Genomic DNA, 16637 nt, shown 5'->3' on the forward strand with positions numbered 1-16637 from the left:
AGGTTGATTTACTAAAGGCAAATAGACTGTGCACTTTGCAAAGTACAGTTGCACTCTGCAAGTGCAGTTGGTCCAGAGCTTAGTAAATGAGGTGACGTTTCACTTTGCAAAGAATACCCAATCACATGCAAGGAAAATTATAGGACAGCAATTTTGCATGCACATGATTGGATGATGGAAGTGAGCAGAACTTCTGCTCATTTACTAGGCTCTGGAGCAACTGCACTTGCATAGTGCACAGTCTCTTTGCTTTTAGGCTACTTTCACACTGGGGCAGGGGGGGGGCCTTAGCGGTAAAACGCTTTTCGGCTGCTAGCAGGGCACTTTTAACCCCCACTAGCGGCCGAATAAAGGGTTAAAAGCGCCCGCAAAGCACAGCTGCCAAATCGCTTTGCAGGCGGTTCGGCAGCGCTGCCCATTGATTTCAATGGCAGGAGCAGTGGAGGAGCGGTGTATATACTGCTCCCCCACCGCCCCAAAGATGCTGCTCGCAGGACTTTTTCTCCTGTCCTGCAAGGGCACCGCCCCAGTGTGAAAGCACTCAGGCTTTCACACTGGGGTGGCTTGTGAGGCGCTTTTCAGGTGCTATTTTTTAGCGCAAAAACGCCTGAAAAGCACCCCAGTGTGAAAGGGGTCTTATTAAATCAACCCCAAAGTTTCCTAATATCTGTGAGGCTAAAACTAATATTCATTCCATTTGATTAAAAGTTTCTAACTAAAGCAGGGTTCCACCCAAAAGGGGAGGCTCTGCTTGTTTGCACCCTCCCCCCCTCTACTGCCACATTTGGTAGTGGGGGGGGGCAGCAGAGATTGCCGTGCCAAACTGAGTTCGGCCCCCTTCCATTCTCCTGCAGTCCTCTTGGACACATCACAGGTCCCAGAAGACTACGGGACCATTCACAAGACGCAGCATGACTTACACAAACGCAGTAGGAAACAGGCTGTGAAGCCGAAAGGTTTTACTTCCTGTTTCCCTTACTACAGATGCTACAGGGCTGTATGTTTCTATTTATGCACAGAGTAGGGACACACAACTTTAGTCACAGCATGCAAGTGTGGCTCCATAGGATGCTGCAACAATAACGAGCCACTCTGGTACAGGAAAGCTTGGGCAGTGGTCATGGCACCAGCACAGACTGGAACATAGGCAAAGATTAAAAGATAAAGACGCTCCATACTCAGTAAGTGATTAAATCATCCGCTGAAAGGATTTAATATTACGTTAAAGGGTCAGTTTACCCAAAACTGATATTTTAGTCATACTTTGAGACAGCCTCTGTCTCCTTATGTGACTACCTGTTCCATAAATTCCTGACTAAGTTCCTGTATACCTGGGAGTTTTGTGTTATTCTGCTCACCTCTGTGTGTCCCAACTTCTCCCGTTGCATTCTGTTGGAATACAGAATTGTATTTTGTACAACTACCGCACGTCAGTATTTAGCAGAGATATATTCTTCAACCAGTAGATGGCAGTGTTTATAAGTTTGTAGCTTCATCTATGGTGTGCTTTATGTCTTTTTCCTGCATAAAGTTCCAGTTTCCTGTCTACAGTTAAGCAGCAAAGCCCATGTGTACTGTGCACTGTCTGTTCTGTTCAATTTACAGAATTTCTAACACATTCTCCATAATATAAAACAAATATAAAATCCAGCAGGGAGGGTGGGAGACCCCAATAATGGCTATAGCAGGTATGCAGACCCCAGAACCCAACACAGAGCTCTTACCAGTAGAGTTCCATAGATACACTACTACAGCCTCTCTAAACCTATTTATACCAAGGGAGTGCTACAACCAGTTAAATGGGGGTCAGTGGGAAAAATGCTTACAGTGGTGGTCAGAATGCAACCTTAACAGTTGACTACAAAGATCATTGGTGTCATGTACCTGGCTCTCGCAGGAGGTGTTGTCCCCGAACCTATAGAGGCACCATCAGAAAAGAGGTCAATCAACCACAGCTCAGAAGAACCCCTAAAAACCTCTAGAGGAACCTTAGGGCTCCATGGAACCCTGATTGAGAATAGCTGCTCTAGTAAGACATTGCTGGGTGGTTTATATCTCCAGCATCTACTAAAGACAAGAATATATTTCTTGGATGGACTGATTTTTTAATCAACATGCCTTTATTTTTACAGAAATCTTTACTTCACTGAATATTTGGCAACACTACCCTAATTGGTGCCTAGTCTTCTCTCCCTGCTATATCTCAGTGTAAGCTAAGTCTCGGCATAATGCTCTGGTTAACACGAGCCGGTTTTCTTGGCTTTGAGCAGCTTCCCTTTTGATTTGCAGCCATCTGGACATGCAGCCACCCCTGCCTCATCTCATTCTCTCCAGTCCGGAGAAATCTTTCCAATTCCTTTTTACTTTTGAACTTAAGGATATTTCTGTCCCGGAAACCTGTCCTTCAGACAAGTCTACCTCCCACCCAACCCGGCGTACAGGCTGTGCGCTCATCAAGGCAGATGCTCCACTTCTAGTGAGTTAAAATTTAATGAGGCAGCGGCTAGAATTTCCTGTGGCGGAAATCTAAGAATCTTAGGGATACCCCACTTCCCCCCCTCTTCTTCCGCAGATTAAAATGTACAGAATTTGATGTGATGCAGTGGAACCTGAAAATTCTGCTGTTGTAACAATATCACTGGAATAAAATTTGTGACATAAACTATATATTAAGTCCATATACGGGAAGTATTAATCGAAAAACACCTGTCACTTGCCTGGATGCAAATGTGATCCTCAGCATTTTCCTTCACTTTTCACTGCATTTATACATTTCTCAGAGACGAGTGCAAATGAAAAATGCAGAAGTAGATTTCTGTGCTGGCTGATGTCTTTTTTTGCTGAGGGGACAGTCTTTGGAGTAGGAAGGGTGAATGTGCCAACAAGGGGTTAAATTTGCCTTAGTTGACAATATTATTACAGGGAGGGTTAGTTTTAGGGTTATAGGTAGAGTTATACCAAGGGTTGGGTTTACAGGAAGGGGTAGCCTGTAGGCAGGTGCAGTCAATACACCCCACTGTAGGTGGCGCTCAACCTAAGTGGCAATGCAATAGGGGAAGGAAGTCGTGAGGAACTTGGTTGCTCTATCACTAGTGAGATAGCTGTTCGATTGGACGCTGGTGAGCCACGTGATCTCGGTGGCAATCTTGGGTCAGGACATAGGCGATTTAAAACTCTGACCCCCTGGGTTTGCCGCAAGTGGCGAGTATAGGCACAGGTTCTCCACCTGGCAGGGACAGCTCATAGTGGCAGGGAAAGGTTCCTGAGGAGTAGGGGAAGTGCAGGGACTACGCTATCTCCTCTTATAAAGCTTCCCCTTTGGGTGTGGACCGGTCAGGTCACACTCTTCACTGCAGAAGCTGTCGGCATCCTTTCAAGATCACGATCCTCTGCCACTGTTTGTAAGTGGCTCTGGTCACCCACCGGGCTTAAATGTATGCTGTTAGAAGAATTCTCTTAATATACTGTTCTCATCCATCTCGCTCTTCGAGTGTAATCTTTTCCGCTGGCTCACCACAGTACAACCATCCCACAAGCCCCTGTTCACATCTGTCTGCCTGGGGCAAGGTGTGAATAAGCGTAAATGGACCCTTTAGTTTATTAACACAGTGGATTTGGGGTCACAGAGATCTCTGAGAACATGTCTCAACTGGTGTCCTGTTGACATCACTGCCTATACAACCATATTGGTATAATACCTAGTTTTCATGGCTTCTAAAGCTCAGTAGTCATACTTCTACTTCAAGCCCAACTTGTGCTTGGGCAGAAAATATAAACAGCTGCAACTGCAATACTCTTCCCATTGCCAATGCTGTCCACTGCAGACCCATCCGGATGTCATTTCTCCTCTTCCATGATGATGCTCAACAAAAGGGAACGTTATGAAGAGAAATGGGTCATCTCATCTCATACATTCCTTCTTCCTAGTATGGTCCTACGGTTTCTTATCCTCACAATATAGTGTTATTTATAATAATATCCCAACTATTTTGTCTTAGTCAGTGATTATTAAGAGGAAATTGATGGGGTCTATGGTCAATGGTCCATTTGATCGAAGTGGATTTTGATCAATAGTTAAGGTACCATCGTGAATGACTGTTTCCATCGTGTTATCTCATAATCTGATTAATCCTATACATGAACAAAGTATCTCAGTTATGCCAAATGATGAAAAATGAGCGATCATTTTTCACCCTGGCCGATCTATGCAGAAATTGAGTCTAAATTGATCAAAAAAGGAAGTTGTGGCTATTCGATTGTTTGCAGATTTGATCCCTGTGAACCACAAATCAAATCAAAGCATGTATGGCCACCATTCAGTGGTGCTCTAGTTTTACACACTATAGTACAGTATACATTTTTGGTTTTGCGCATCAGTACTTCGCAACCCCTAAAGAAGCCGCTTTAGTGGTAAAACACCTTTGGTCGTGTGTCACATTTGTGTATAGAAGGATATTACGGTCTGCTCACAAACAAGTGCTGTAAGACAATACTAGCATGAAGGAATATATATATATTAAAAAACACGTCAAGCCTATGCATTTCCTTTTTCCTCCATTTGGCTAAAAAAATAAAGATAGCAGTGAGCCAATATTAGTAACTAATTTAATGGATGCTAAGAGAGTGTTCCTTCCATAATGATATCTGTCATATTTGGAGATCTTGATTGGGATGTCCTCCCCTAAAATGTATTTATTCTGTGCATTATATTAGTTGCTGTAACAGACGCTTATGAAGTTTGTGACTGAAAGCAGTATAAAGATCATTCTGCAGTAAAGGGGACACTTTCATTTCTACTCCCTCTGCCTCGATTTCTACATAAACCATTTTGAGTTTTGTATGATCCATTGCAGCCAGTTTTTGAAGTGTCACACCTTTACTGTATTTACACATCATAATTTGTAACTAATATTAAAGTGATTGTAAACAATCATCTTGTGAAACAACCGTTCAGATCCATGCACACTGTCATTTTTTATAAGCTCTAAAAACATTAGAAAAAAACGCTGGATAAAAAATGCTGATAATGGCTTTTTTGCACCTGCTTGTAGTAGTGTTTTAGGAGCGTTAGCATTTTATTAGCGTTATTACAGTAACGGAAAAAAATGCTTGAAAAAAGCTGTTAGGAGCGCTTTAGTAGCGTTTATATTTCTGTTGGAAAAACGCTCCAAAAAACTCTACAAATTTTTTTTTTTCTACTCTAATGCCCTGTACACACGATCGGACATTCCTACAACAAAATCCATGGATTTTTTCTGACGGATGTTGGCTCAAACTTGTCTTGCATACACACGGTCACACAAATGTTGAATAGAATTTCCGACAACGGATTTTGTTGTCAGAAAATTTTATAGTAAGCTCTCAAACTTTGTGTGTCGGAAATTCCGATGGAAAATGTGTGATGGAGCCCACACACGGTCGGAATTTCCAATAACAAGGTCCTATCACACATTTTCCATCGGAAAATCTGACCGTGTGTACAGGGCATTAGACGCTGAAGCTCAAAAAATGCTAATAGCCTAAAATAGTGTGCATGAACACATAGGATAACACTATTTAGCTTCTAGGAGCAGAAAAAAAATGCTAATAACAGCTTCTAGGAGCTTGCTAGTGGAGCCTAAAATAGGAATGAAAGGCGAAACATTTGTGTATAGATATAGAAAAAAAAACATTCTAAATACTTTTTTTTTCCCTTTATTATAAGTGATCACATACCCTCTATTCTCAGCTACATAAGAGCTGGGGGGAGGAGAAGCAGCAGCACACAAGCTTCTCAATGAAAGGCTGTGCAGGGGTGGTGGGCGTTGGGGTGCCAGGACAAGTCTGATTATTTGAGGAGAGCAGGCTGAGTTGCCATCATAGCTAGAGAACTGACCACAATTGGTTCTCCTGCTTAGTGTGGTCAATTTTTAATAGGAAAGCATAGGGACTGGCAGGAACACCATGGATTTCACACAAAGAAAGCAATAAAAAGAGAACAGGACACTTTTTCATACAAGTACATGGTACAGCAGGCACATATCAGGCATATGAAATGTTGGGTTTACATATTCTTTAACTTGAAAATTCCATTAAATGCTTTTTTTCTCTCAGTGGAAGTTGTGCTCCTTGTCCTTCCACCTCAGTGCGCTGTGCTGAAAGAGCTGAGCATCAGCAACACCCATCAGCACAAATGTCATCCCACTTGTTATGAAGGGTGTGGCTTATACTCAGCTCTGCAGGCACAGAGCACTGAAGTGGGAGGGCAGGAAGCAGAATTTCACACATCAGACTTGTAGGACATAGGGAGAGAGGGTGTGTGTGTGTCTGATCCTGTCTGTTAGATCACGGCGTGCACTAGCCAGTGTTCGTTCTGAATAGAGTGGTGTTACCGTAGTCTTATTAGATTCCATGCTATGCTCTTTGTCTCTCTTTCCCAACTACAAGAAGAAGGCTGTAATTAGCAGAATATCAGGTATGTGCGTGTATCAGTTACTTTGGTACCTCAAACAATGGATTGCCGGCAGCAAGGCAGAAGCAGCCGAATGGACTTGTGCACTTACAAGTTAGCCTTGGGCAAGTATGCTGTGACCTTTGTGTGAGTTTCAATAAAGACATACTCCATTCAAAATTGAAAATTAAGCCAATTTAGATGATTACAGGGAACATATCCAACCTGTTCAATGCTTCTAGTCTCCATCCAGATGAAATTGTATTGCATAGACCCTGCTCACTTGTCAGTAATCTGGTTATCTGGAAAGGTATTTGCTAACGCTCCCTCCGCAGGCTCCTTGCTGTCTGTCACATATAGAATGTCTAATGGATCAAGTGTCAGTACCAAAAAATTCCTCCAATCACCTTGCCTTGGAAGCCTGACTCTGTTGGATGATGTGCGATGATAGGTTTACCTGTGACAGGGAAAGAATCTGATTTTCTTCTTTGACAAAGCCAGGACTGCTTGTTTGGGGGTTTATGTAATTAGTTTTATAACAGAATGTTTTTTGACAGCGACTGGGGCTGAGCAAAATGATTTTGGTGAAATTACAGATTTCATGGTTGGGAAGAGAGTTGCTTTGATGAATTAGCTTGAAAAAAAAAAAAAAATCAGGGTGTGTTTTTTGAGGGTTTTATGGTATTTTATCTCATCTAATGTAGTGCTCTTCGTATTTATGTATTTTTCCTTGTTTTTGTATTTGCTATTAGTGTAATCTCAGTTTACACCTTCTTTTACTATCAATTTTTTCTTTCTGTGGAAAAAAATAAAATAATTAAAGAGAGGTCAATTTGCAGCACAGGTCCAGGTCCAGGATAGCAGAAATACATATCTGTAACCCTCAGGAGTCATTTAAAGCCGTCTGCACCCGTATGCAAAACCACCTTGGTTCCCCTCTCCATTCATTCCCTCGTTATTTGGGTTCTGCTGCTTTAAAATTTTTATTTCACAGAAAAAAGTACAATAATGAGGCTAAAGAGGGGCCACTTATGGCATAAGAACAGATGCAGGTGGGTTAAAAGTTCCTTTCATAATCCTCAGGAGCCACCAAAAAACATTTGTAAAAGCAAAGTAAATTTGCCTTCCTGACTCCAAAATTGTACAATTTTTTGCCTAAATTTTGGGTGAAATGAAAACTTTCAATTTCGCTCATCCCCAAATGTGACACTTCACATTTCCACTTCAGCCCCGGAAGGATTTACTGCACTGCTTCGCTTTAACTGACAATTGCGCGGTCGTGCGACGCTGCACCCAAACAAAATTGACATCCTTTTTTTCCCACAAATAGAGCTTTCTTTTGGTGGTATTTGATCACCTCTACGGTATTTATTTTTTGCGCTATAAACAAAAAAAGAGTGACAGTTTTGGAAAAAAAAGCAATATTTTTTACTTTTTGCTATAATAAATATCCCCAAAAAATATAAAAAAAACTTTCTTCCTCAGTTTAGGACGATGTGTATTCTTCTACATATTTTTAGTAAAAAAAAATATCGCAATAAGTGTATATTGATTGGTTTGCGCAAAAGTTATAGCGTCTACAAAATAGGGGATAGATTTATGGCATTTTTAATTAGTAATGGCAGCGATCTGCAATTTTTATCATGACTGCGACATTGCGGCGGACACTTTTGACACTATTTTGGGACCAGTGACATTTATACAGCGATCGGTGCTATAAAAATGCACTGAATACTGTGTAAATGACACTGGCAGGGAAGAAGTTAAACACTAGGGGGCGATCAAGGGGTTAACTATGTTCCCTCAGTGTGTTCTAACTGTAGGGGGGATGGGCTCACTAGAACATGACAGAGATCACTGCTCCCGATCACTGGGAGCAGTAGATCCCTCTCATGTTGCTAGGCAGAACAGGGAAATGCCTTGTTTACATAGGCATCTCCCCATTCTGCCTCTCCGTGTCACGATCACGGGCCACCGGCGGACATCGAGTCCATGGGACCCACGGGCACACTCACGTGGCGCGTGTGCCCTGCCGGCGGCACAGGTGCACCCACTAGCCCCGCAATTTAAGGGGGGCGTACAGGTACACCCATTTGCACAGCCGTGCCATTGTGCCGACGTACATCGTCGTGCGCTGGTCGGTGAAGCTGTTAAGTGGAACTGAACTCAACAATGAAAATTTGCTATATGATATAGAACTGTAAAGAGAAATGTAAATTGTGCCTACACAGTACCCTACAAAATGTACTTTTTGACTTGAAATAGCAGTTTTTCTTCTTGGCGTGTGAGTGTGCCCAAAACCTCGTAGCTGTATATTTTATTTATTTTTTACAGGTACTTATATAGCACTGTCAATTTACACAGCACTTTACATATATGTTGTACATTCACATCTGTCCCTGCCCTCAGGGAGCTCACAACCTATGGTCCATAACACGCATTCATACACATACTAGGACCAATTTAGACAGGAGCCAACTAATGCATCAGCGTGTCTTTGGAGTGTGAAGGAAACGCACGAAGGCACATGAAGAACATGCAAACTCCAGGCAGGTAGTGCTGTGGTTGGGATTTAAATCAACAACCCTAGTGCTGCCAGGTGAAAGTGCTGACCACTTAGCCAATGTGCTGCCCATCTACATTATGAGATCACAGGCACTGCTGCATCTACAGTAACTGCTAGTCTTAGCAAATTTGGAGTGAGATTTGCTCACTGATCTCCTTGCTGGAGGCTTTGACATGAGGAAGCATGACCCTGTCCCCTGCCGAAATTCACATCTTGACACAAAGACTAGACTTGTGCAACGGCAGAAAACTTTGTTTAGTTTAGTTTTTAATCGTAAAATACATAATTTCGTTCTGTTATATTCGTTATGTTACGTTAATTCTTTTCGGATAATTAGTTATTTCTGTAGAGTAAAGATATTTGTTATAACAAATCAATTTGTTTTATTGTTTAATTGTTTCGTTTTCTGATAATTCATTATTTATGTGTATATATATATATATATATATATATATATATATATATATATATATATATATATATATATATATATTTGTGATAACGAATCGTAATTCAGAAAGTCATTTGTTTATTGAATCCATTAACACACACAATAGCTATGGGGGGTTATTTACTAAAGGCAAATCCACTTTGCACTACAAGTGCACTTGGAATTGCAGTCACTGTAGATCTGAGGGGGATAGGCAAAGAAAATAAAAATTTTTGCTTGCACATGATTGGATGATAAAATCAGCAGAGCTTCCCCTCAGATCTACAGCGATCTACAGTGACTGCACGTACAAGTGCACTTTCAGTGCACTTTCAAGTGCACTTGCAGTGCACTTGTAGTGCTGGCGGTGATTGGACACAGCGGGAGCCAATCAGCGGGTCCAGTGGCCGCGATGGCCACCGGCCACCTCCGCGATCATTCGCTGGAGAGGCAGAATGGTGGTCTGCCTATGTCACAGAGGAAGAGAGAGATCTTGTGTACCTGCTAATCAGGAACACTGATCTCTCTCTCTCTCTCTCCTTCCAGTCAGTCCATCCCCCACACTGTTAGAAAGCATTCCCTAGGAGCACAACCCTAACCCTTTGATCACCCCTGATGTTAACCCCTTCCCTGCCAGTGTCATTTATACAGTGACAGAGCATTTTTTTAGCACTGATCACTGTATTAGTGTGACTGGTCCCCAAAAAGTATCACTTAGTGTCTGATTTGTCCACTGCAATGTCGCAGTCCTGCTAAAAAAAACACTGATTGCCGGCATTACTAGTAAAAATGAAAATAAAAATACCATAAAAATATCCCATAGTTTGTAGATGCGATAACTTTTGCGCAAACCAATCAATATACACTAATTGAGATTTTTTTTACCAAAAATATGTAGCAGAATACATCTTGGCCTAAATTGATGAAGAAATTTAATTTTTTATATATTTTTATTGGATATGTTTTATAGCAGAAAGTAAAAAATAGTTGGTTATTTTTCAAAAAAAGTTTTGTTTATAGTGCAAAAAATAAAAACCGCAGAGGTGATCAAATACCACAAAAAGAAAGCTCTATTTGTGGTAAAAAAAGGACATCAATTTTATTTGGGTACAGCATCGCCCGACCATGCATTTGTCAGTTATAATAACGCAGTGCCGTATCACAAAAAATGGCCCAGTCATTGAGGGGGTAAAACCTTCTGGGGCTGAAGTGGTTAAAGAGAACATTGAGTCATACAGTATACATTATTCCTATATATTGCATGTATGGGGACTGAGTGATTTTAGTCCCAGCTATCAGACCTGTTGGGGGCTATACCTCCAATATACAACAACGAGCGCTGGGATTCTGTTAGAAACATTTCTGTATTTATTTTGGATTGCGCATAAACAGATTTTGAATATTTCCACTGCGGTTTCCATCTTGTCACATTAAATAATTGAATGAAACCACAATTTTCATCCCAATTTCTTTGTGTTGCCCTACATTGGCTGGGCATACACTGAAACAGCTGCACTTTCATGATAGGTATTTACTAGTTAAAAATATAAAAAATAGAATCCTGTTTAATGGAAAGTATAGCAGATTTGAACACCGTGGAACTGAATTACTAAAGTAGTAACTTTGCACGTGAATCTTAATAAATAAGTTAAATCTGTGTTTACTTTGAACGCACAGTCATGTGCTAGAAAAAAAACTTGTTTTTTTCTTTTCCTCAAACATAACAGGTCTGGTTCCCCAAAATTTGCATTGCAAAGTGGACAGGCGTTTTTCTTCTACAGGAATTCAGCCATGGTGACTTTATTATTCACAAACTTCACAAAAAATATGTGCAAATCAGTACAGTACTTTGTATTTGGGTTTACAGCCAGCAGGTGGCTCTCTTGTCTCCTTATCACATGTTTTCTAGTATTCCTATCTGCTGAAGAAAGCTTGTTTCCAGAGCTCAGTAGATCTGTTAAAGGATATGTAAAGGTTTGTTTTTAAAAGAGAAAAAACAAAAAACAAACATGTTATACTTACCTCCTCTGTGCAGTTGGTTTTGCACGGAGTGGCCCCGATCCTCCACTTCTGGGGTCCCTCAGTGTCACTCCTGGCTTTTCCTCTTCTCGAATGCCCCGTTGGAGAGCCGCTCTCCCTGGGGGCATTTGTGTGGGCGCGCTCCTGTGTCCTGCTGCTGCGTCCATTGACACAGACAGCAGGACTCAGTGTCAGGAACCATGTAGTCAGGCTGAGACAGAAGTACAGTTAAATCACACTTGTTTAATAATAAGTAAAAAGAACAAACGTAGTCAAAACATAGCCAAAGTTCAGTAACCGGAACAAAATAGCCAGCCAAGTCAGAAGTCAGGGATCAACGTAGTGGAACAGCAAGCAGGATCTGGAGCCAGAAGGGATGTCAGCAAAGCAAGTCTTTAAACAGGAACGCAGGAGATAGGCTCTGTGATGTTGACCATGGCGAAGGCAGAGATCCTTTGGGCTGGCCAGATTAAGTAGGCAGGACTGACGAGCAGGATATCATCAACAGCTGAGTAACTGTGGAGAGATAGCAGCTGGCAATTAGCCGACAGGTGAGCGGCCAGCTCTGAGAAGGAAGGGCTGAGCCCAGCCCTGACACTCAGCCCCGCCCCCTGGCTCCCACGTCATTGGATTTGATTGACAGCAGCGGGAGCCAATGTATATAAAAAATCAATAGATGGTGTTGCGCTCCAACATAAATAAAGTGCTAAAACAAAGTGACAATATGTATCAATACAAGTAGTAAACCTACACGTACTGATATATATAAGTTGTCCAATGCATTGATCTGCAGAGAATCAATATAATGATGATCAGTAAAGTGCAATAGATGCAAATAAAGTGACTGTTGTGTATAAATACTAAAAAGTTCACAATGCATAAATAAGAAAAATATTCAACAGTAGTCCATATATATGAAAGTGCAAATGGTGCAGATGAATCACAATCTGGAAGTGATGTAATCTTCCAACCATGAGAAGGTGCAAAGTGCAAACCAAACGTGCTAACTGGCATCAACAAGTGGCGCTGTGACTTTAGTGCTGTGAATCTTCGGTGCAAATGATAACCGTAGGTGTACTAACTTCTTACCTTACTACTGTAAGGTAAGCGGTATTCAGAAAAACAGAGGGGGTGGATGATTACTCAAGGGAAAGAGCGGGGTATCCTATCCGTTCCTCCTGAGGGGTTCCAGTGTATGCATAGCCTAGAAGGTGATTCCTCTAGATGCCTAGATGCCAGGACTAGGTAAAAAGCCAAGCACCGCTTAAATACATCAAACCGGGTATATATAGAAAAATTCAGAAGAAACAGGGAGCCTCTATAGTGTAGTATGTTTAAACGATGGGCGTTTTATTACACATAAATCAAAAAGTCAAGTACTCACATTTAATATATACACTATGTACAGTGTATCCAACGAGCGGGGAGTGCGCGGCCAGGACGTCACTTCCGGTGTCTGTATGTCCTACGCGTGTCGTCACTGTCACGTGACTTCATCGGGGAGCCAATGGCTGCGCTGCTATCAATCTACCCAATCAGGACCCGAGACACCGGCTGGAGCCGCTGTGCTCGTCCCTGTCGCTGGAAAGACCAAGTTCAGGTATGTAAAAGGGGGGCTCTGGGGGTCTGCTGCATCACAGGAGGTTTTTCACCTTAATGCATAGAATGCATTAAGGTGAAAAACCTTGAGGGTTTAAAACCCCTTTAAGGTTAACTTCTATTGTTGGAAAGATATTTTGAGGGGTTGTTAAGGGACCGTATAAAAGAATATGAGTCAATCACTGTGTGAAAATAATCATAAGTGATAGCCAGCATGGATTTATGAAAGACAGATGTTTTTTAAAAATCTGTTCTCTTTATGAGAAAAGAATCAGAAATCTGGAACGAAGGGTCACTGTGGATATAATATGTTTAAACTCTGTTAAAATATTTGACATGGTAACTCCCACAAGCCAAATGTGTAAATTATGGTGTAGCGCAACTCATAAATTGTTTACTGGCTGAAACATCGCATTGAGAGATCTGTAATCGGCAATTCTGAATTTGGGGTTTTACCACTTATAACCGTCAATCACTCAAAATTCTGGGCATCTGCTCATCATATTTTAGTGTAGTGTACCTTTGGGGATGATAATAAAAATAATGTGCCTTTGGAATAGCAGGCCAAGTATCTCTAGGTGCCTGCACAGAGCCTCTGTTTATTTTCACAGCATCCTGGATACAGGAATGCGCTTAGGGTTCCCACCTGTCCAGGATTCACCCGGACAGTTCGGGTTTTGAATCATGCGTCCGGGTTTCAGACTGCCTGAAACCCGGACACATTATTTAGACTGGACTATGGCTTCCCAGCAGGGTTGCTGGCTGCGATTGTCTAAGCTGAGAGTGTCTGTTACACTCTCTTTCATACTGCCCAAAGCCAAACTAACAGTTCCCCACACACACACACACAGACAGGAGAGGAGAGAGGGCTCGATCTGCACCTCTTTCTTCTGCCCCTACCCCTCTGTGTCTGCCCATACTTCAATCCCCAGGGCTGTGCCTCAGAAAAGGAAAGTGCGGGCTGGAAATTTGAAGTCCAACAGCCTCAGATACATCTGGATGAGAGGTGCTGATTGCCAAGGGGTGAGTGAGCTCACCATCCATCCCTGTCTGTGACTGAAGTCTCGCCCCTTCTCTCTCCTGTCTCTGAGTAAGTACACTAAGGCAAATCAGGGTTCTCAGAGCACCCCTTACATCAGAGCTCCCCTTTACACCAGAGGACGCAGTGTTCCTCCTTACATCAGAGTCCTCACCGTGCATCAGGGTTCTCAGTGTTCCCCCTTAAATCAGGGTTCCCAGAGCATCCCTTACGTTGGAGTCACCAGAGTTCTCCAGTGTAAGGGAAGTCTGCGAGTTCAGATGTAAAAGGGGAACTATGCAGGTTTAGATGTAAAAGGGGAACTCTGTGGACTCTAATGTAAAGGGCGACTCTTGTTATTAACTTCATATGATTAGAAATGTTATTTATTAGCAAAATATATGTATAAAAAAAAATTGCTGTGCGTCGCTAAAGTGTTCGGGTTTGACTTGAAAAAAAGGTGGCAACCCTAGATGCGCTATTATACAAATTGTATCCAGAGGTCTGAAGGGTGTGCTCTGCTCCATGCTCTCCCACTCCTATTGGCCAGTTAGGGCACCATCACTTTAAATGGCCAAGTCAGATCTTCAGGGGTGGGAATGTTTGAGCTAGAGCAGTTTGTTTAATGGACTGCCCTGGGTTTTGGAGTTACTCCTAGGACAGTCTGTAGTCTGTAGCAGAGTTTTGTCACATTCAAGCTTCCCACAAGGTCTGTAATGCTGAATACCAAGCACCTAAATCATTTCATTTGATATACATGCTCGTGAACTACTTTACCTTCCAAATGTTATGTAATTCTGTTTAACTAGTCCTGGGATTCAGGCACCCCTAGCAGACCTTTAGCCAGGTCCATTGCATTTAAACAATGCAGTTGGTCAGTGATCCTCTCTCCTTGGTTGTAACATATGCAGTGATGACCTTATCAGTGTGCTGATTCACTTTCATTGTTAGGGCTGAGGGAGGATCACTGACCAAGGGTTGTTTGTTTACTCAAAACAACAGCATATTATGGAATCATTACATATTTTAGGAAGTAGAATTTTGATGCAAGGACATAGGCGTGCGCAGGGGGTGTGCCAGGTGTGCCTGGGCACACCCTAATCACCCCGTGTGGCGCAGATTTTCCCTGCTGATAGTTCACCAAAGCCCCTAAACAGGGCTCCTAAAAAGAATTGTAAAAAAAAAAAATAAACGTAAAAACCTACTGATACCATCCACTGCCCTACTGACAAGTCCCCTGCTCTACTAACACTGTCCATGTTTTATTACATTTGAGGTGCACACCCTAATGCAATATTCTGCACAGACAAGGATTTAACGGTAAGAAAAAAAAAAAAATCACCATTAAATCAAAATAAACCATCAATTATAGGGAATTTTTACTTTGATCTGCTAGTATTAGTTTTGGAGGAACCCGTTCTGTGCTCCCAGTATGAGTAAGTAACACATATAAAAATAATCTTTTTTGTATTCCCAGTCCCAAAATTATTGACTTTAGCAGTTGTTCTAAGACACTCGCAACTTGTGATGCAACAGGATGATCTCTGGCTTCAAAGTTTACTAAATACTCAATGTCAGCTTTGGATTGGTTGCCAAATATATTATATGTGTTATCAGCAGAATGCTTTATATGCTAGGGAAAAAGTCATTTAAAAGGTATTTTTTTTTTCTTTTGCCAGTGTTCTTTTGATTCACAGTTGGCAATACACTGACATAGCCAGCTCTGCTATGTATCCCAGCTATTAGTGTTATATAAACTACTATTATATAATATCTCTCTTATTCGTTCTCCAGTGCCTTATTGAAAACAAGGGATGAGGAAACTTGAGAGCTTTCATTTCCTTCAAAATTTTTGATGAAACTCCAGATTTTTAGATAAAAATTCACGAAGGTGCTTTTTAAGGGTCCTTTAAGCTTTAAATGGCTACTGAGAGTTTCCAAAGCTCCTTTCTACTATACTGAACCTGTTCCTATGTTATAAAACAGACCCTCGTTAGACCTTATTTTTTTCCACAGAGAGAAAAAAATGCACAGTAAAAAATAAGGAAAATTTAAATCTGTAAAGTGATAGTACCAAAATAACAATCAAATACGCAAAAGTAGGAAAAAACATAAATCACAATAAATTAAATAGACTTAAAGCAGGACTTTACCCTAAAAGGGGAAGTTCCACTTTATGCCCCCATGTTCTTCTCTGGTTTTGACAGGAATCTGCCCCCCACCTCCGGTTGGATTGCCTAGGCCAGTGATGGTGAACCTTGGCACCCCAGATGTTTTGGAACTACATTTCCCATGATGCTCCACTACACTGCAGAGTGCATGAGCATCATGGGAAATGTAGTTCAAAAACATCTGGGGTGCCAAGGTTCGCCATCACTGGCCTAGGCAATTCCATTCTCCCCCGCCCGCAACCTTCTGGGACATCTCACAGGTCCCAGAAGGCTGCAGGACTATTCAGAAAGTGCAGTGCGTCCTGCACATGGGCAACGGGAAGCCAGCTGTGAAGCCACAGGACCCGAAGACTGGCAAGGAACCGGCCCGGGATGGCACTGGATGCCTGGATAGGTAAGTGTCC

The 16637-nt window shown here is 41.9% G+C and overlaps 1 protein-coding gene across 2 annotated transcripts in view; it reads left to right on the plus strand.

Moving 5' to 3' along the window:
• The window catches only part of CREB3L1 (cAMP responsive element binding protein 3 like 1), a 147796-nt gene that overhangs the window by 58426 nt on the left and 72733 nt on the right, over positions 1 to 16637 (plus strand). The window lies entirely within an intron of this gene.

This window comes from Aquarana catesbeiana, linkage group LG11 (assembly GCF_042186555.1).
Source record: "Aquarana catesbeiana isolate 2022-GZ linkage group LG11, ASM4218655v1, whole genome shotgun sequence".
NCBI lineage: Eukaryota > Metazoa > Chordata > Amphibia > Anura > Ranidae > Aquarana > Aquarana catesbeiana.